Source organism: Sturnus vulgaris, chromosome 16 (assembly GCF_052056855.1).
Source record: "Sturnus vulgaris isolate bStuVul1 chromosome 16, bStuVul1.hap1, whole genome shotgun sequence".
NCBI lineage: Eukaryota > Metazoa > Chordata > Aves > Passeriformes > Sturnidae > Sturnus > Sturnus vulgaris.
The window spans coordinates 5,002,158-5,023,530 of NC_142258.1; the positions used below are offsets into that span (position 1 = coordinate 5,002,158).

Consider the following 21,373-nt stretch of genomic DNA (forward strand, 5'->3'; position numbering starts at 1 on the left):
GAGCTTTAAGCAAACTTTTTTTATGTAGGTCAAAATAACTTCTTCCCAGGATTAAAAAAAAAGTCTAAACTCTTAATATGGGTGAAACAATGTGGACCAGCTCTACATTAAAAAAAACCCCAAACCTGCCTGTGCAAAAAAATTATAGAATTATAAAATCACAGAAGAGTTTGGGTTGGAAGGGACCTTTAGGGTCACCTAGTCCAAACCCCCTGTCATGGGCAGGGACACTTTCCACTATCCCAGGTTGCTCAGTGCTCCATCCAAGCTGGCCTTGGACACTTCTAACAGTGGAGCAGCCACAGCTTCCCTGGGCAACCTGTGCCAGTGTTTCACCACCCTCATTCTAAAAAAATTCCCTTTATCTAATCCAAATTGACACTCTTTTAGTTTAAAGCCATTACCCCTTGTCCTATCCCTACTGACCCTGTTAAAATATTTGTTTATTATGCCACGGTCACAGCACAGGGGGAATGTGTCAGCCAGGGCAGAGCAGGGAGCCTGAGAAGTGTGCTTGGTTTAGGACAAAATGGCAAAAAATCAGAGAGAAAAGAAGTGTGATTCCTGCCTTCTTTCAAGTAATTATTACAAAAAAGAGCCCATGGAAAGGGACACATTTTCCTTCAAAAGATATTTAACACTTCATTTTGCTTCATCCTTTTTTGAATACTTCTTACAAAACACAAAGGCTTTAAACAAAAGGTCATTAAGAGATAAAGAATTGAAGCTCTTCTTGCAAGAATAAAAGGAGAAGGCATCTTGACATTTTTAATGGGTTCCCCCCCCTGCCCCTTTTCCAAACTGAAAATTAATCAACATTGATTTGATTTCATACACATAACCCTGTTTTGTGGAAGTGGCATTTGCTGATAGAGAGCTGTTTCGACAAGAAAATTCCAGCCAGAGGAGCACACAGTATGCTGCACACCATTAGGGTACACAAGCTGCAAGGACACTGGTCTCCCAGGGTTCATAATAAATCCTATCCTTTTTCTGGGTCAAGAAACTCGGAGCTGTCTGGAGGTTATGCTAACACGCCAGGGTTTGGGGACTGATGTTGAGATCTGAGGAATTCCTGTTGCCTGGAATAGAAACAATGAAATTGTTCCAAGGCACCATTTATTCCCAGGTGCCTGCAAGCTGTCATTTCTGGGGAAGATGAACAATTTCAGAAGATCTAATGTCTTCAGAAATAATTCAGGAAGACAGAATTCATTCAGGTCCCCAGGTCAATAATGAATGGGACTCGTGTGAGTCAGAGGAGGACAGAGGGGACCTGACCAGCAGCTCTCCAAAAGCCAGGTGAGCTTGTGCAGCCACGCAAAGGGCACTGACAAAGGCTTTGAGCAGCTGGGACTGGAGGCCACACGTGCTGCAGAGGGGCTGGGTGGGAGCAGGGAGGCCCAAGGGATGCAGTAGCCCTGGGGCTGGCAAGTACAGGCCAACAGCAGGAGGCTGCTCTGCCAGCACATTAAGGACCAGCACAGTCTTGAGCCTTGTGCTACTCCAGCACCCCAATCCCCTCCAGTAAATGCCTGTTTTATCTTGCCTCTTTTCACCTGTCACTCAGTTCTAGTCTAAGGACTAGACAGCAATTCTCTAACTGGGAACAAACAAGCAATGCTGTGAACAGTGGGGTATTGCCCCTTAGGTACTGGACAGAGCTGTGAGACACCCTGAATGTGCCACAGCCTCTACCTGAAATGAAGGATCAGAGGTGGGATGAGGAAGGAACAGCATGGAAAAAATAAATCACAGGATCATCAAGGTTGGAAAAGACCACCATGACCACTAGAGCCCATCACAAAGAAGATACTCACTTCCCCATAGGACACATTAAACCTGGCTACCAGAACCAGTCCTGATTCCCTGCAGCACTGCCCTGCATCCTGTCCTGGCTGGCATTCACTTTCCTGCTGGCATTCCACCGCTTTGGAATGTTGTGGGTCCCTGTATCTATGACAGGGAGCAGAGAAAATGGCAAGGGAAAAGCAAACAAAGTGAATGAGAAAAGCATAACAAACCCAGCAGAAAAGTCTTCCCACGCCACTCTGTGCTTTCAAGTAAATGAGGCTAATTAACTAATTGCCTAAATTATTAGGGCTATTTTTACCCTTGTATGAAGGCTTGGCGTTATTGCCAATTTCTTAAGACTCAGCACTGAACTCTCAACTTATCAGGAAGTTAATGAAGCAAAGCCCCTGGAGAGGGGACCCTCAGGGCAGAGCAGCTGCCAGGCCAGGGCTGGGTCAGGGCTCAGGTGGGCACCTCTGCAGCAGGGAGGGAGCATCTGCAGCAAAACCACCCGCCTTGGGTGATGCTGTTTAACACAGAAGTTCAGAGCTGTTTGCTAAAATCTCCCCTGCACCTGAATCTGCCCCCAGTAAAGGATTTCTGTCCCTCAGCTTCCCACCGCAGCCAAGATGATAGAGGCTGATTTGGAGGAAAGATTTCACACCTGGTGAGAGAAGGGGAACACTGATGGCTGCATGCCAGTCCTGGCTGCATGGAAGCCCATCACATCTCCTGGGCAGACCTTGGACAAGTGGACCACCCTCCACAAAAGGAAAGGGCTGATCCACCTGCTGTAACCTCGACTGACCACACTCACTGCCCCAAACATGCAGCCTGCAGGCAGGAATCCAACGTGGCAGGAGCTCCCTCCTTCTGCTTTGAGAAAACGCTGTTTTCTTGGGGTTCGAGGGATTTTCTCCACCAACAAATCTAGATGTTGTCTCCTCTTCAGCTAAATGGCAACGTCTGAGCTCCCTGGTGGCAATCTCAGTTAACTCCATTACAATCCCCCAGTCATTCTGGCTGAAGAGCTTGTCCCCTCAGGAGCCAGAAGACTGATAGCTCTCCTTTTCTGTAACAAATCTCACCTATCAGCTCTAATGAGGTGACATTTCAAGCCTGGCTCTTCTCTCAGCACAACAGTTTGGGGTGGCAAGTCTCTTCCAGGCATGTCACTGAAGAGAAGGGCAGGTGACAGTGTGCTGTCCTTTAGATGCAGGAGTGAGCTCCCTCCTGAGTTATCTCCAAGATTGTCTTCAATGCTGGACCAGCCATGGCTTGGTGTGGCTGAGTCCTGGAGGCCTCCACGGATGGAGATCCCACAGCCTTTTCTGGCCATCTGTAGTGGAGCTGAGCCACATTCTCAATGCACATCTCCTTCCAAGTGCCCAGCCCGAGCCTCCCCAGCTGCCTGTGTGCCCTCTGCCCCCCGTGAGGCTGCCTGCTGCCCTTGGGAAGAGTTTGGCTCTATCACCTCTGTAAGCTCTGTCCAAGCAGCTGTAGTTGTTTAATGTTGCCTTTCCAACCTGGATGCTGCTGTCTGGCAGGATGAGGAGTCTCTGGATGCCCTGAAGTGTTGGTCAGACAGTGCCAGTGAGGGGAACCAGCAGTTCCCATCACACCACGTCAAGTCAGGCACAGACTTTGTTGGGTCAGCTCCACCCAGGCACTTGTGCCTCCAAACAGGGCTCCTGGGCCACCACAGCTGTTTTGGTGAGGGCCATTAAGGTGAGGAAGGAGGACCAGATAGCAACCACAGCTCTGCTCAGCAATGCATGATGGGCATCTCACAACTCTGTTATCAAGGAAATACGACTCACTACAATTTTTTGGTATCTGTCTTTCTACCTGCAGGCCTTCTCCCCAAACTCTGGTCACCTTGCTTGCTAAAAATCCCACTTTGCTTGGAGCTAGCCAGCTTTTGCTATTGAAAAATACCATGTTTGACTAGTCCAGAGAAGAACCTCTGTTATATCAGGTTCTTTTATCTTTAAAAAGATGAATATTTTCTCCTCTCTTGTCAGAGAGGCACAGAAAGACATTGTTCCAAAGTTTTGTAAATATAAAACAGAGAATACGGTCCCTGGGGTGACTTGGCAGGAAACCTCACCATTTTCAAGGGCCTTCCTGTGTGAAATGGAAAGAGCAATGCTGCCCTGTAACTCCCTGTTTGCAATGTACTTAGAAATTCTTGAATATCTGGCACAAGACATGCTGTATTATCTCCTACCTCATCTCCTGTGTATAAAGCTGGCAGCCTGGTCAGGGGAATTATTCCAGATTTGTGCTGTCCAGAAAACAGCCTGACAGGAAGATTTGCAAGTCACATCTCCCTGCTCAGTGCCATCTCCTGCCCCATTGCTCAGGAACCCACTAGAGATGATGAAATTTGGGCTCTCCACCTGGGAGAGGGTTGGCAGTCCCAAAGCAGGAGCTGGCAGGCAGTTCTGACTGCCTGCTGCCAGCTCCAAGGGCTGCTCACTGCCTGTTCCCATCACTCTCAGTGTTCCCCACCAAGACACCACCACCTCAGCCACTACTGCAGAGAAACCAAATGCTGCCCTTTCCACCCACACTGAGGGACCAGCAGGGAAACTGGATGATACTGGGGAGCCCAAGAGAGGTCAGTCCTGCTGCAATATTTACAATACAGGAGAATACCCTGGTTTCTTCATAACCCCCAAGGCCATGCAACAGTGGAGATGGAGAGGATGTTAGGACACAGCTATTTCCCTACTGCTCTAGGGCAGGTCCTGCTAGAGGTGCTGGGGCAAAAGGATTAAAAGTCTGGTTTCAATTTGCCAAGTGCCTCTTCCAGCGTATTTGCAAGTCAGATTAAATTTCCCAGGTCTGCCTTCTGCATACTTTATCCACTAACATATTTGCATAGATTTAAATACAATACAAAGCTGCAGACACCATCAAAAGAGGCTAGAGCGGAAAGGACAGAAAAAGCTTGTCCTTCTTCTTTAGGCTTATGGCAGATTCTGTCCTCAGAGGTCAGAGAAGGGGCATTGCCAGGCTGGAGCTGTGCCAGTCCCTCACCTGAGTAAGCACTGCAGGCAGGAGCCACGGGAGACTTCAACAGGTGAGCTCAGGGCAGGCACTGGCACTGGTGGTGCTGGGACAGAGCATTCAGTAACCTCAACCCATGCTAGTGTCACCTGAGAGAGCAGGATGTCAGCTTGGAAATTGATGGCATCTCTCCAGAGAGTGGAAAAATCCCTTGGACAATGCAAAGCTTTCATGGGAATGCCCCACTGGTGCATTCCCCAGGAGGTCTCTGCACAGGTACAGGTAAGGCACAGCTTAAACACACACTGGGCAAAGAGAAGCACCATGTTAGATGATTAAATCACCCATGTACCTGCAGGAAGTGGAGAATAGATCCTGCTCACCAGAACTGTGAAATGTATTCACCTGTTGCAGGAATTAAGCCTTTTTTTTTTTAAATAACAGAGAGTGGCAGAGCTGTGCACACACAAATCCTGTCTGAAATGAATCCCTGATAAAGAGGAAGCCAAGTTAAAAGGTGAGTTTTACTACCTGCCAAGGGTCTCTTGTGGAATTACTGTATTAGCAGGCTATTACAGGTATAGATATCAAACTGCTATGCACAGCAAGAAAAATCATGAAAGTTTTGAGATGGGAAGGAAATACACAGAAAAAATGAGGCAGAAGGGGGCAAAAGGGAGAGAGGAGAAGCAGTGATGTGCAGAGGGGAGGGAGGCTGGTAAATGATGGAGGAGATAGTGGAAAGGGGATGAAGAAGAGAGCAATGAGCAGTAGTGTTGGAAGAATAGAGAAAGATGAAAAGAGGAGGAGAAGGAAAAAAGAGATAAATGAGGGCAAAGACCAACTCATCATTTTGCAATTCCACCCCGGTAGAGAGGAAAATTGATGTCTGGAGCTTTTTTATGGCCAACCTCCTGGGCATGGGACAAAAGACAAGTTATTACCCAACCCCAGGTCAGGTCTGTAGCATGCCAGCTGCCTAGACACATTCAGAGAGCCCAGGAGAGCTGTAAATCAAGGGGGCCAAAGAGATCACGGCAGGCTGGGACCAGGCACAGCAGTGAGCTCAGCAGAGGCAAAGTTAACCACAGGAGAGGAAAGGAGAGAGCCCAGCAGCAACACGGGCAGGCAAGGAGTGCCCAGCTCAGAGGGCTTTGCTCATCTCTCCTTCACGCCATTCCTAAGGACAGCACTCCCCCAGAGATGCAAGTCCCCCTGCATTTCCTCCTGATTTCTCTTCCTATTGATTTCCAAGCCCTGAATACCATTTATTTTTGCTTGCTTGATTCACTCATTCATTGAATAAAGGCTTCATCACTATTATTATTATTATCCCCATCATTGGGCTCCTCATCACACATTATATTATTTGCATTGCAGAGCTGGAAGATTTCAGGTTGAGGCAGGAAATTTGTGTGAGTTGTTATTACTGCAATCAGATGAAGTGAGAATTGGATCGGCGGAGGCTGCCAGAGCACAGCTCTCCCAGCAGGACACCGAGGCTCTGCCCAATCAGGGGAAGCTGCTGTCTCAATGTGCAGGTCCCACCAGCAATTTTGGACTTGCCTTTGGTGTCCCACCTCTCCCTCCCATCCCACCTCCCAGCCCCACCAGCTGCCAGCAGAGAACAGGGAAATGCATTGGTACAGGAGGGCGAGGAATCAGAAAGGACTTGGCGAGATTGCACATTTTCTGCCTTGCTGATGGTATTTATTAGACAACAGAAAATAGCTATTTTACCATCTGCCTTGTAAAAAAAAAAAAAAAATCCTCATTAAATTAATGGAATGTGCAGCTGCTGAACAGAGTGTTCCTCTTGCGGCCGCCTCCCCATTAGCCCAGCACTTGCTGGAGCAGGGAATCGAGCTGCCAAAAGGAGCTGTGGCTAACTCCAGCTCGTGTGGAGGGAGAGGATGGACAGACAGACAGACAGCCCCCTGCTCCTCCCAGCCCTGAGGCCATGCCAGGGCACCTACAAATGCCCTGTTGCTGCAGACAAGGTGTAAGAGCTGCCTTGTTATGGAGCAGAAGGTCCATCCCCTTTCCTGCACACAGCCCTCCCTGCCTGTGAAAGGAGCCAGAGGGGTCTGCTCAGTGAACAAAGTGCCTCCTTTTGCCCAAGCAGAGCGTGATCCAAACTCCAGCTTGAGGAGGTCGGTGTTGCTCAGTGTCATTTGTTGAGCATGGCAGGGTTTGCAGGGAAGTCCAGTTTCATGGCCTCTGCCACCTCAACATGACCTAGTCCATCCATCTCTCCATCTCCACAAGATGATGTTTGCCCTGAGGTGTTCAGCTGAGATCACCAAACCAAGGAAGCCCCAAGCCTGGCTGACTGCACAGCCCAGAGGAGTCCCTACACATAAGCCTTTGTTTTGGCTGAGCAGAGACCAAAAATAATGAGCCCAATCCTTTCCCAACCCCAGCAAGCCAGGTGCACCATAAACCCAAGGTCCAGAATGATTTTAGTGATGCTGAAGGAGAGAGAACAGCAGCCAGTCTTACCCATTCATTTCTACTGAACAGCACTGAAGGGGTTTATGTGAACCTTTTCTTCTGATACTTGGTGGAGCCTGGACAGTGTTTGATGGTGATGTCCAAAATCCCATATTACATGGGGCTTTGAGGAGCAGATCCACCAGTTTGCATTGCCAAATTCTCCAGGAGGTACCAGATGCCAAAACATGCTACCTTGGCTCACTGCCTCACCACTTCATCACAAGCAACTCCTGAAGAGTTTTATCTACAACTGCTTTGGGCCCAGCAGTTCTTCCCCTAAGGAAATCAAGTCCTTTGTTAGTTGCCTCAGCACTGCCGATGTTTCAGGATTGCTGCAGCATAATCCACATTTAATCCTCAATTGTGTTTTCTGCTGCTAACCCCTCTGCTAATGCTGGGGAGCTCCCAGTGCCTGCACTGCTCCTCTGAATCTGCAATCCCTTCCCTGCTGCCCTCTCCTCCTCTTCTAGGAGGTTTTTCTACATAGATGTTTCACCTAGGTGAGTTTTTACCTGTCCTTCACAGGGAACTTGTTCTCTTCACCTTGCTCCTTCAGCATTTACGAAGCAACTGGGGAAAAGCTGACCTTGGGAGACAGGTCCAGCTGCAAAGAGGTCGCCCCTATTGTGTCTGTGGTGGGAGCAGGGGATGGGCCCCTGGATTTCAGCATGCAGAGGGAAGTTACAGGACTACAGCATGTCGAATCACCTCACGCCAAAATAAATCCTGACATAATCAGCCTAATACCGCCAAAGAAACTATTACAGTCAGTCACAGAAATAATCCACATTGAAAATCGGTGAAAATACCTCTCCCCAGTGGAAAGACATGGCTCTGGAGGATCAGTTCCAGTCAAAGATGATCATTTCATGTTTACCCAACAGATGAGGGCAGCTCCAGAAGTCAAATGTTTGTTGCCAAAAAAGCTCTGCCTAGGTGAGATTTTGCCACCTCTCATCAAAGAGTTACTTTTAAAAGCAATGAGTGAGTACAAAAGGGAAGACCATGAAAGGCAGAGATCAAATCAAAGTCCAGAAAGCTGCTCTGGCTCTCTCTTACCCCACTGCCTTCATTCCTATCAATCCAATCAATTTGCAGCAGCAAGGGCAAAACAAACACCAACCTGACTGCTTCTTTAGCAGAAATTTTCAGGTTTTCAGAGGCTAATGGCAAAATTTCTCCTTGCCTTAGCCTGTGTTGCTGCTGCTCTCAGGGATTTTAAGGCAGAACCCTTTCTGCAAGTTGCTGATTTTATCGACAGCATCAGTTGTTCGTGTTTTCAGGGCTGTGGGTGTCTTGGCAGGTGTGGATCTGGCCAGTGGTGTGTACATGCTGCCTTGGGCAGTCGTGGCAGTGCTGCTCTCTCAGAGGAACCTGTGACACAGGACCACCAGGTTGCTAAATTTCCTGCTGGAGAGGCTCACATGTTGGTTTAGAAAGCAGGTTAGCCACAAAGACATGGCAGAGTAGCAAAATACCAGGGGCTGTAATTTTTTCCTTGGAAAAACATTTTCTTTCTTAGGGAAAAAAAACCTTAATTTCATGTAAACAAACAAACAAACATACACCCCCAAGTTCCTTTAATTAAAACTTGAAGCCTGTCACAGGGAATTTTGATAAAAACGTTGACATTTTGCAAAGTTGCCCTTGGACAAATCATGAGCACTGAAAGCTCTGAGACGGGGACACTGGAAAGTGACTGCGCATGCCAGAGCTTTGGGAAGGACATTCATCTTCCTGCAGTCAGGTGTGTTGGTAATTCCGTGATGTTTCTCATGTGTTTGTCCTTCCCTTATCCACGTGCAATCTGCATTGCATGGAGCTGTGGCAGGGCTGTGGGAAGGCCAGGAGAAGGTCGTGTGGCTGCACACAGGGAAATGCAGCGTGGCCCTGGCAGGGCTGAGCACTGCAGGCTCCAGGTGCTGCTTGGAAAGGAGGGACTTTGTGCCTGTGTGTCCCCTGCTGCTGGCACAGACATGGAGCTGCATCATTTCACAGAGCCCAGCAGACATTTTCACTGTGCCCAGGGTGAGGGAAGCTGGCTGGGACAGCGAGAGGTGAAACACCACTCCGAGATTTTGGGTCACTCATTTGTCCCGTGGGAATTGGTGGAGCCGCAGGTGGACACAGCACCTGCAGGTCTCCAGGACACCTCCAGTGCTCAGAGCCCCACACAACAGGATGCTCCCACCTCAGGAGTCACAAATGCTGGTGCTGAGGCTCTCTCCTGCTTAGGAACATTCTGATACATCACCCCTGGCTCAGGTCTCAGCAGCCCTTCCATGGGCCCTGCTCATGCACACACAAACCCATGGCCTCCTCAATCACCCATGGAGGAAAACCAGAAGAGACAGACACTGAGGCAGGACCTCACCCTCCAGGTCTGCCCTGGGGCTGATCTATACATATATATGTATATATACCTATATATCATATATATATATATATATATATATGTATATGATGAGGAGCCGCTGCTTTTGAACACCACAATTCTCATCTCAGCATCATCTCCCCGTTGCTCCATCCCCCTGCTTCTCCCGTGCTTGTGGGAGCACTCGGTTCACACTAACAGATCTGAGCTCCCCGGATGATTAAAGGAAGCACTGCCTTTTAAATCGCTCTGATTGGGGTTGACGGCTGTGTGGAATTGGACACTTGGCTCTAATGATGTGTGAAAATCTCCCTGCTGTGACCCGTCGTTCCAGCTGTGGAAAATAAGGAGAAAGGCGGAGGAGGGGCATAAAAAAAACCCTTCAGTAGGAGTCCCGGATCAGACAGAGGTTTGTCACTCTGGACGGTCCCTCTGGGGCTCTGCTCAGTGCCTGTATGTGGCTGGGAGAGTTGGCCCTGCTTCACAGAACTGATGGGGATATGTGTAAATGCGGCACTGGCGGCAGCAGATCACCTGGGGACCTGGTTTAGTGCAGGTCTGCATGACCAAAGCATCGAAGCCATACTGGAAGCTCGCTCCCAGGCAAGGAATGCCTGCCAGTTTCATGGCTGGGCTCCATCCTGGCTCTGGCAGGTCCCACCACTATTCCCATGCTGGTATTGGGGGATATTATCTGAGACTGGGGTGCTGCTGGTGTGCTCAGGCTGCCATGGCACAGCCGTGCTGCTGGAGCCTTGCTCCAAGCTGTGACTCCTCTGGGTGAGACTGTGGTGAGCTGGATCCAGCCCCAGGGGCAGGCAGGCATGACCAGCCTGCAGCACAGCACGGTGGCTCCTGTTGAATCCCACAAGCATGGTAAGAATTGTCTCAGTGAGCAAACCACGCTATCCCTGACACAGGGGACACCAGCTGACACCTCCTGGGCTCAGTCTCCATCATTGCTGCTGCCAGGGGACCAGCCAGCAGATATCTGCACCAAGGCAATGTCAGCCCAGCCCGTTCAATGCCTTCCATCCCCACCACCTTCCCCCGTTATTAAATCCCTGATGACATCCTAATTCAAAGCAAATCTGGCCATACACAATCTAATCCTTCCTCTCCAGACAAATTGGCTTCTTAGAGGCCCTCCTCGCTGAGATTCAGTGTTCTGTGGCAGAGGGGAATGTCCAAACGGGCTCTGAAACAAAGGATGAGTTTCCTCAGGCTCAGATGGGGCTAAACAGAGGCACAGGGGGAGGCTGGGCACCGGCCGGAGGTGTCCTGCAGCGAGTGACCCTCAATGTGACATTGATGGCTCTTAATTCCTAAGCCTGCTTTGGAAGGATTTCAGTAGATCCAATTTAATCACTGCAGCCTCTTCATCTCCCCTGTCTCAGCTCAGGGTAATGTTATGCATTCTCCTCCACCTGTTTTCTCCAAGAACTGGCCACCCTCCTCTCCCTCTGGGGATCCCTGCCGTGAGGCCACCAAGCCCTTCACCTGCTGCACGGTGTGGGGCTGCCAAAGCCACAGCTGCCCTTGGCCTGTTTACTGCCACACAGCTCCAACAGCATTTGCTTAATCTCCTGTGTCTGTGGGAGGACTCGCTGTCGTGCTAACGAGGGGCACAGCTCCCTGCAGGTGCACCCACCACCTCCCCACGGCTGGGCTGCGCCGTGCATAGCATTAAACATTTAAGCGCTTGTCAAAATGTTGTAACTATTTTTTTTGTCTTGTTCCATTAGCTCCATTTCCAAAGGCCACCACCAGAACTACTGAACATTTATTTCTATTGAATCCAGCTTAGAAGTTATGATCTGAGGAAGCAGGAGACAGGACAGTATGTTCTGTGGCTCCAGCTTTTCCCCACCACCGCTCAGCTGAGACACGTTGGCCTTTGAAATATCATTTTTATTCCTACCTTAGAAAAACTAAAATAAAGAGATTGACTCTTCCATCTGCTTGATTTGCTTCTGCTGTTTAAATAAGGTTCATAAATATCAGTCAGGTGGCTGCCCTGTGTAAGTTTTGGGGCTGTGTGTTTAAACACCCTGCACAGTTTGTGGTACCGGCCGTGAGAGCTGAATTTCCTCCCCAGGTGCAAAATAAAGTGTGGTTAATACATGATTTTCCTGTTGCTAGAGAAGCACACACATGAATCTTCCTCCTTCACTGCCTGTGCATGAACAACGTCTTACTATGCAAATATTATGAGTATTAGATAAAAAACACAGAAGGAAGCCAGCAGAGCCAGCAGTTTAGATGGAGTGAAGCATGGGCAGGGGGAAGCTGTGGGGAACAATGATCCTCGGGTTTGCTTTATGTTCACTTTATCAGCAACAAGTACAGAATAAGAGGGAGTTGCATGGGGTTGGGGACACTGGAGAGACGCCCAACACATCATTCCTTGGCCACAGAATCCTGCACCAGGGTCACTGCAGGGCTGAGCTCGCCCAGGCAAACCCCATGTTTGCAATAAGGGAGCTGGGCTTGCTGCAGGACAAGGGACGGGACTGCTGGTGGCAGCCCTGCAGTCAACAGCCTCCCCTCCTTCAGGGTAAAAAAAAAAAAAAGGGAAATCTAAAGCCTTCTTAAAGACTTCCCTGCGTTTTAGTTCCTTGCTATTTAAAGACTTGTGAGAGCCCAAGAGTTCCAGCCTGGCTGCCTGTGCCTGGATGCTTTGCAAAGTTGTAATCCCCGCTAGTGACATCACGGGCTGTTGCCATGGGGATGTCACAAACTCAGAGCTGTGACTTCATCGCAGCAGAGATGGGCAGCAAGGGAGGCAGTGCTTCCCAGCCACCAGTGCCTCTGGTAATTAGCAAACTGGCATGGAAAATGAGGATGAAACACACAGGATAGGGACATAAAACCATTTTGCAAGTATGATCTATTGGAAAGCATTCCCTCGTGAGAAAGCGCCTCCTTAATGTATCCTGCACTCTTAAATAACCCGCAAAAGGCAGGGAATAAAATAGAAATTATAGTGATTTGTTTTATTGGGCATTTCATTGAGTAATTAAGAGGATAATTATGAGAAGGAGCATTAAAAGGCGTTACACTCAGCCTTCATCCTGCATTAGAGCAGCATCCTCATATTGAATGTGCAGCATCATCCGACATTGTCCTGTGCCAGCACGGGTTTCCCTGCAGGGAGGGAGGCATGCATGGATGTGGGAAGGGGTGAAAAACATCTCCCCCGTGGCCTGACAGGATGCCAGAGTTCTCCCAAGAAATGCAGGGTGGGAACAGTGTGTTGCAGGGAGCAAACCCCACCTTCATGGTGTCTGCTGGCCCGTGGTGTCAGGCCCTTGTGCATTATCTGTCACGCAGGGGAGGCTAAAGGAAAAACTGGGCGGAGATCAGTGTGGTGCAAAGTACTGACAGAGCACCACAGCCAAGGCAGAAGTGGCAGAAAGCTGGAAATCCAGCTGAAAACTCAGCACAATGGTCACCCTGCATCAAGAGGGCAGCTCTCACCCACACCCCTTCTAACATCTATTCCCCTTTTTGTCCCCTCATCTTTGGAAAATACTTACAGAACTACCTGTTTAACTAATCCAGATCCAGACAGGACCCAGCACCACTCCAAGAGCCCTCAGCAGTCACAACTCAATCTAAGCTGCCTCTCTAAGGCTGCCAGGATTTCCCACAGATGAGGAAGCCTTGGTGCTGGCCAACACATCCATCAAACACATCAGTGAAACAAAGACTCAAGTCCCAAAATCTGCAGCTCATTCTGACCCCAGCACATCTCTATCCACCTCATTTACCCCTGGCACAGACACACTCCAACAGAAATATCAGGACATCAGGTCCCACCACAGGCTTCCTCTGGAGCCCATGTCATATGCTGGGGACCCCAATGCTCACAATACTGCCACCTTCTAAGAGGCCCCAGGTGACAGCCAGCCCCAGTGACAGCAATTTGTTCACTTCAAGTCCCCAGTGGTCACTGCAGGGAGCAAATGTGGTGGAAAGGGAAGTACAAACAGGAGTGATGGACATGATGAAGAGAACGAGCTTTACTAGAAGCAACGACACCCACTGGACAGGCATCTATAAACACTGAGATGACAGATGAGCTAATTCCCTATATTTCCTCAAACCACTTGCACAGGTGGCAAAATAAGCAACCAACCCATCCAAATAAATGAGAAACCCCAACCTGCAACATGACAGTGCTGACCAGTTGCCAGGATTTAAGTAGCCCTTAGGTCCTTGTTTGCTACAAAACATACATTTAGGAAAGCATGCTGGAGAAGGCTGGCATGTTTTAAACTGCCCTCTGTGGCTGGAAACCCCTTTTTTCTCCCTAGGGAGATGGATGTGACAGCTATAATCCAGTTGCTATGCTGGATTTCAGGGACAGTGGCTTGTCCAGGTTGAGGCTAAAGCATCAGAAAACTGTCAGAAAAATCCACGTTCAGAAAGTCACCAACCCTCCCTTTTCTTGTCCTGGGAACCACAGCTCCCCTCCGTACTCCCCTGCTCAGGGAGAGCAATTTTCATCCTCTTCAAAAGAGAGCAAAACCAGCTTTTTGGCTTCTGGCTGGCCCTTCTAGGCACGAGAGCAGCTTGCTGGGAGACTCCAGTGCTCAGCACAGCCCTAAAACAAGGCTCCTGTTTGAAGTGCATGGATTGAGGCTGGATTAAGAAAACCCAGGAGAAGTGCTTAGCTCTAAAAAGGCTGCTCAGCAGCAGCAGCCAACGCAGCTCCATCCTGCTCAGCCCTTCAAGAGATCCCTTCCAAGTGCTGGGGAAGCAGCGATTCCGTATGTGATCTGGGAGCAGGGAATGGCAGGGCATGTGCTCAGCTTCCTGATGCTGCAGGAGCACCCAGAGCAGAGCTGATCTGGTTCTCACCAAGGGGAGCAGCATCAAAAACCTCCACAGGGGCAGGGAAAGAACAACAACAAACACAGGACAAAATGCCACCATTAACCCCTAGTGGAGCCTGAGGAGCCTTGCACTGCTCGGGTGCAGAGCAGGTCCCAGGCAGACACTTTTCTCTGGCTTGAGGTAAGTTCAGAGAATCCCTTCTGAAGTTCCCCTCTTGCAAACACCTTATTTCCCCCCTCTAATCAATACAACGAGCGAGCTTAGTGCAACACAAATAGGGAACAGAGGATGAAACAATTTTCCAGCCCATACCTGAAGGTGCATCCTTCTTTTCTCACCAAGCAGCAGGGAGGACGTTGCTGTCTCTCGGTAATTTTCCAACATCCTGTGTTGCAGGTAGATTTATGCGCTGATCATAGTTGAAGCTGTTAATAAAAAAGTGCAAAGAAAACGGATTTTACTGTGAAGTGTAGGGCTGCTTTTCTCCCAGCTTTGCATTATCATGACTTCCTCCTTTTTTAATCTTTTTTTCTATGATTGACCATGTTTGGGGTTCAAAGCTTCAAAAATAAATCGCGGATCGTCTTTCATCTACTATGCATGAGAGAGTCAGAATCATTACATGGTTTAAATGGATATTTTGGGAGCAACTCTGGACCAAGCAGTTCCTGCTTTAACTGGGAGCCAGAGGGATGAAGCTAATTTGCAAATAATGTTACATGCTGCTTTTGCTTGAACTCAGGGAAAAGCTGCAGTGGCTACTTGTCATTCTTTGTGAGAAATTGAACAAAATGGAAATCAGTTCACTAGTTAAAAAAGAAATATATATATATATATATTTCTTAAAAAAATCTGCAGCAGACCAATTTCTCCCACATCAGGGGAACATCCCAGGACTGCAATTAAGCTGTGGCTCAGCACGAACCCTGCTGCTTCCTGAGCACTGAGGACAAACACACTGGCCGTCCTTTTCCTCGGAGCAGATTTTTAACTCGGTGAGCTGTGAGTTTTCCAAGCTCCACTTGAGCCACTTCTTCCTCAGGCAGTTCAAAAGTCAACTTTCCCCTTTAGCATCACTCACACCTTCCCCCAGGAGCAGGGAGCTCCGGATTCTGCAGCACTGCACCTTCACAGGGAATCACCTATCGATGACTTTGTGGCTAATGTATACAAGGGGAAGCAGAGGAGCTAATATAATGTAATTTTCCATGTTTACTGCATTATTACAGTGGTTGAATCTGCTGATTAGTTCCCTTTTTTTTTTCCATCTCGTCCTAAGCATCCCTTTTATTTTTGCCCTGCTTATCTGCATAGAGTCATTTATTCACACGGCTGCTGTAACAGCAAGCAGGGCCAAAGCTATCATTTCTCCTCCCTTTCACATTTTAATCTTGCAGACCTCAATCTCTGTGATACCACTATTACTTTGTCCATATCTGATCTAATGGGAACCTGCCATTATTTTTATTTTTTGCCTTAAAAAGAGAAAACTAATCTGAGCAAAAGATCATGGTGGCTGTGGCACTAATGATCCCTGGCATACCTCCTTGCAATGAATCCAGTGCTAGAACAGAGAATGTTTGTTTCCCTTCTTTCCACAAAACTGCAGGACTGATCCCTCATGCACAGGCAGCTCCCACAAATAAACAACATTGCCCCCATCTCCTGGGGGATTCATTTCTCTGCCAACTATTTCAGCAGCTCTTCTTACTGTCTTATTTATCTAAACAGTGGAAAAACAACTCAAGTGGAGCCACTCTTCAACAACATGGCTGTTACTGGTTTATTCAGGTTTGCTCCCCTACGAGCTAGGAAAGTCCCTTGCCCCAGTGGATATTAAATGAAAAGAGAGTGGGGAAATTTCCTGTAATATGAACAATAACAGAAAAAAATGTTCTTCCTTCCTGTTCTTTGAAGCTCATGGCAAAACATTTTGCCCCCTGGGCTCCCTAATGCTTCCCCCCTCCCAGCTCTGAGCTATCACCCCAGATGGAGACCATCCACTGAAGCACCAAGCCAAGATGCTCTGCATATGCCAACCACATCAGCCAGAAAGGATTTACTTGGGAGAGGCAAGGAGACAAATTGAGGAATCCCTCTACTCCCTTCTCCTGCACCCCGAGGTTTTTCAAACAGCGGTTCCTCACTCAGTGTTCTCATTTCATGCCCACAATCTGCACCCTCACTGTGCTTTGTACCTAGGTCATCCTCTCCACCTCTGCTTGCAGTCCAGAGACCTCCATGTGCCCCCCTCTTCTCCCAGGAACATTATAAATAAATCAGGGTCCATGTTCAGCTCTTGGCCTGTGATGCGAGCAGGGATGTGGAACTGCTTCAAAGACATCCAGCACTGGCAGGGCACAGGGGCTTGCCTATCCCCTGCCCAGGATTTACACAGATGAGACTTCTGAAAATCAAACTGAGCCCTTCCTCACATACTTTGCTGATTTGGAAAATCCCTTGCTCACAGAACTCACAGCTGCCCAAGCTGTAGCACTGCAGGAACCTGAGCGTTTCTTGGTCTGCATGCACCCCAACGTGCATTGTACTCATTGCTAATGAAACATTAAATGTTTTAAAGAGCAATATTAATTTTAAAGCTACTAATAATCATCAGCTGTCCCTCACTTCACCTCACAAGCCTGAGAGCTGTAACAAAAGAGTAAATTCCAGCTCAGAGCATCTGTAAGCTGTGATCCACAGCCCAGCTCTGCAGCTCAAGGTCCCACAGGCATTTTCTGCAAATAGTGAGCACCCTCAAAGATCTTCTAATGTGAGCAACCATAAAAAGCCAGAAATGGCAAAAAAATAACTGTTTTCCTTGTCTTTGAAAGTCAGGACTAAAACCAGCCTCCCAGCTCTGCAACACCAATCTGACCTGTCTTGTGCTAGTCTGCACCCCTGTGATCATCCCAGGTTTGCTCAGCAGCAGTCACAGCAGTCATTAGATGGTGATAACCCATTTTAGTTCCAAGAGAAAGCCTGCATTTCCAAATGTGTCCCTTGCCCTCCTCCTCCTTGGGAAAATGCAGCTCCAAAATGCAGGAGCAAGAACCAAACAAAAGTCACAGCAGACCCATGTCCAATCAGTTCTCATGGGACAGGACTGTCCATAGGATCACATAATGCCCACCTCACCTCCAAAAGTGGCATTTGCTCCCATCAGAGGTGCTCTATCAGCACCAGGAGCAGGGCCATTTCTGCCCTGAATCCTCCAGCTGCTCAGTAGGACAAGCAGAGCACGAAGCCACCAGCCCCAGCAGGGAATCTGTGTGTCAGAAGGGCACATGTGCAGGTACAAAGCATCCTTTGCACACCAGCAGCTTTCCTGCTGCCTTGGCATATCAGCACTGGTGGTGAATCACATCTCCTTTGTATTTCACTTGGAGGAACAGGGAGAAGGACGTATTTCACAGAAGAGAGTCACAAAGAGGCCCACCTAGGAAAATAGGCTATTTTTGGCACTATAATCCCTTTCCTGTGAAGAAGAGAGGGAGGCCCAAGAGACTGAAGGAGCTGCTGAAACCCAGAGAGGAATCTGGTAGCAGAACCTGGGGCATAATTCAGATATCAGGGACCAACAGCCAGGACTTAGATCCATGTTTAAACCCTGGAGCAGCCTCAGGACTGAGACCTGTGCTTCACCACCTGCCTGCTCACCAATCCTGCTGTGAGCCATGCCAGTGTGGGATGCTGCAGAGCAAGAAGGTGAAAAGGAGTACTCTCAATCATGCAAAGACCTTTCTCTTCATTTGAGTGCTAATTCTCACTCTCTTTCATCCCCGTTTTTTGCAGCTTTTCCACAAATCCAGAATACATTTGAGCGATCAGCACAATGTTTAGTGAGAAAATCGTATGCTACATTTCCGCTTGGCATGATTTTGAAATGGTTAAGCTGTTAAGCCCTGAAAGGGAAGTTTTAAGAATACCGTGAATAAAAGAAGCCAAAAACAAAAATAAACCAACAGCAGCAAAATTAGAGCATGACATAAAGGAACCATTTGGATGGATCCTTTTTTCCAGAGAAATGGTGCATGCTGGCTGCTCCAATGTCAGGATCTCTGCAGTTGTGTAGCACTTGGACTTTCATTACAACAGCAGAGAAATAAATGGAAAGACATCACTAGCACACAGGAGAGGAAGGAAGTTTTCCTAAGCTGTGACTAATCCCTTACAAACTTCTCTAAACCATGACCACATCATCCCTGAGGCTCCCTTTGCCCCACTCTGTCCCAGCAAGGGAGATGCTATCAGAGCAGGAAGGGGCTTCTCGACACACAGATAAGGACAGGCAATGGTCCAGGCTGGGGTACTCCAGGAGGCACCCTAGAAATGCTTAAGTACCCACATTTTACAGATAAACTCTTCCAAGGAGGAGCAAATCCTGCCCTGTCTCCTGTGTCTCACACAACACAGCCACAGTGATGCTGGTCTAAGGACAGCAGGTTCTGCCCAGAGAGTCCTGGGGACAGGGGGGACTCCCCACCTTCACCCAACCGACTTGATTCACACCGTGCAGTGTGCCCCTCTGTCCCCTGTGCCACTCAGAGGTCCCTCGTGAATTATGAATTGTTTTGCTGCTGTGCACACTGACTCAGTGACTTGTGCAGCCAGTTACTGGGCTGAAGGACACAGCTCCAACCACGACCATTTTACACTGGTTTTTGTTGTAAAATGTGACACAATGCTGGATCAAAAGACCTCCCAGAATCCATACATGTGACAATGTCCCACTCCAGCTGTGATACAAAGCATTAAGGTAATGACAGTTGCATTCATACCTGCTACTTTTAGGTCCACCCAACCCAGAGCAGCTGAGAGGAACAAGGGCTCTCTTCCTCCCACTCCAGCCTCCCCTGAGCCACTGTGAAGTGTTTGCCAGTCAAAGAGTTCCTGCAAGAGAGCTCTCTCACCTGGGAGGGATCACAGACATCAGGTCAGGTCATCTACAAAGGTAATGGTGGAAAAACATCATTCCCAAGCACATACATGTCTGTGCACATCTGTGCAGAGGTCAGGCATGCTCTGGTAAGGGCATCTGCTGTCCACTTCTGTACCCTGACCCAGCTTCGGCTGGCAGTGATAAAAAAGATGAACAAACAGCCAAAACCAGCCTTTTCCTCCACCCCCTATGACTGCCCTAGCTCAGGTCCTCCCCTGTTTTTGACCTGCCAAAGGATCTCACACTGGGTCTGCACAGCCAGAGGATGAAACTCATGACCTGTACCCCCAAATACCTCTGCTCCCCCTGGAAGGCAGGAACCTGACCCATCAACCCATCACCCATATCCACCCTGGGAGGAGATCTAAGACTCATCTGGACAAAGTCAACACCAACCTGAGTCACTACCGGCAAAAGTTCTGCTTCAAAAAAGAAACTGAGCTGCAGAGTCCCAGAGGTCTCTTGTGCCAGCATTTCTGAGCCCCACCTTGTGACCTCCCCTCCTGGTTCACCCTCCTCCACAGTCCTGAAACTGCAGCTCCTCTGGAAGGCTCTGTCTCCACGAGCAGAGACTCACATATAAGAAGTTCTAACAAAACGCTGGGATTTCATTTTTATTGGAAAAACAAAGCCCGCTCTGCACATGGCCATTCCCTGATAACAAACAGCATCTCTTGCAGCTGTTGATTACCCTGAAGCACAGCACACACAGGAACAGCCCAAGAGACAGGGCACAGCACATGGTGACCTGCAGAGGACTTGGGCTGAGAAAACAGCACAATAAATGCTTTATTGCAAGTCAAGGGCCAGCACTTCCACAAGGAGGAGAATTTTACTCTGCACTGATTTTTATATCACAAACTGCTTCTACGGTGTGGTCTCAAGGAGCCCTGGCTTCTCCTCACTCTGGGAGGAAGCCTGACAGCCTCATCCCAGGACTCTGCTTACACTTCAGGCAGAGGGAATAACTCCTCTGGATAAGATGGGTAACAGCACAGTGCTGCTCGTGCTCAGGGATGCACTCACCTCCCACCAACCACTATTGCACATGGGCTCCAAGTTACCTTCTATTATTTCAATCTTCCTCCATCCCACTTCCAGGTGAGCTCGTGGGATTCATGGGAGGCTGGAGCTGGATCTTCAGATGTAATACAGAATAATACCTAAATAAGTACACACCTCTTTCTTCCCCCATCTGAAGTGCCATGTTAACACATGCTAAAATGGCAGGGCAAGGTCACAGCACCCAGCTCTGCCCCCAAAGTAGGCAAGGCTCCTGTGACACTGCTAAAGCCACCAGAGGCTGAGGCAGCCCTCAGGCTCCACTCAAACACATCAAGTATTCAGTCCTCAGCTATGGAGCTGGGAAACACCAGGAGAGCCTGGAAGACAAGCAGTTGTGTTATCAGGCATTCATCATCAGGAATGAGAGCACACAACTCAACACGAGTGTCCTCCACTGGCTTCAAGGGCACACATGCATTGAAATTCCCAGCAGATTCAGGGCTCTTGTTTGCACTTCCATCACAGCCACGGCCAGAAGCTCTGAAGGCTTTCCAGGCAAACCCAGGAGTTCCACTAGGACTGGCAGGCTTGGTTTGCATCTGTGCAGTGCTTTGTGGATGTTCCTGGGAGAGTGATGGAGGGATTTTTGCTATTTATTAATTAGAAGAGTGGTTTACATATTTTAAATGAAAAGGTAGAGGAGATTTTGCTTTTTTCCCCCTTATTTTATTTCTAAATTGTTCGAATCATCAGAACTTCTTGCCACAATGAACAACCAGACAGTTGTCATGTTACCTTAGATGTATCATGGCAGGCAGCTAATCCTGTTGGTCATAAATCATGTCCCTTTCAATCTCCATTATACAGCCAGAGCAAATTTGTTATGATGCATGTGTCATTACACA

General features: G+C 48.5%; 1 protein-coding gene across 2 annotated transcripts in view; it reads right to left on the bottom strand.

Annotated features, from left to right (window-relative positions):
- ELFN1 (extracellular leucine rich repeat and fibronectin type III domain containing 1) overlaps positions 1-21,373 on the bottom strand; it is a 102,414-nt gene that overhangs the window by 65,580 nt on the left and 15,461 nt on the right. For both annotated transcript variants that reach the window (XM_088174325.1, XM_014894367.2), the window contains exon 2: positions 14,834-14,946. The gene's annotated coding sequence lies outside the window, so the exon portion shown is untranslated. The remainder of the gene's footprint in view (positions 1-14,833; positions 14,947-21,373) is intronic.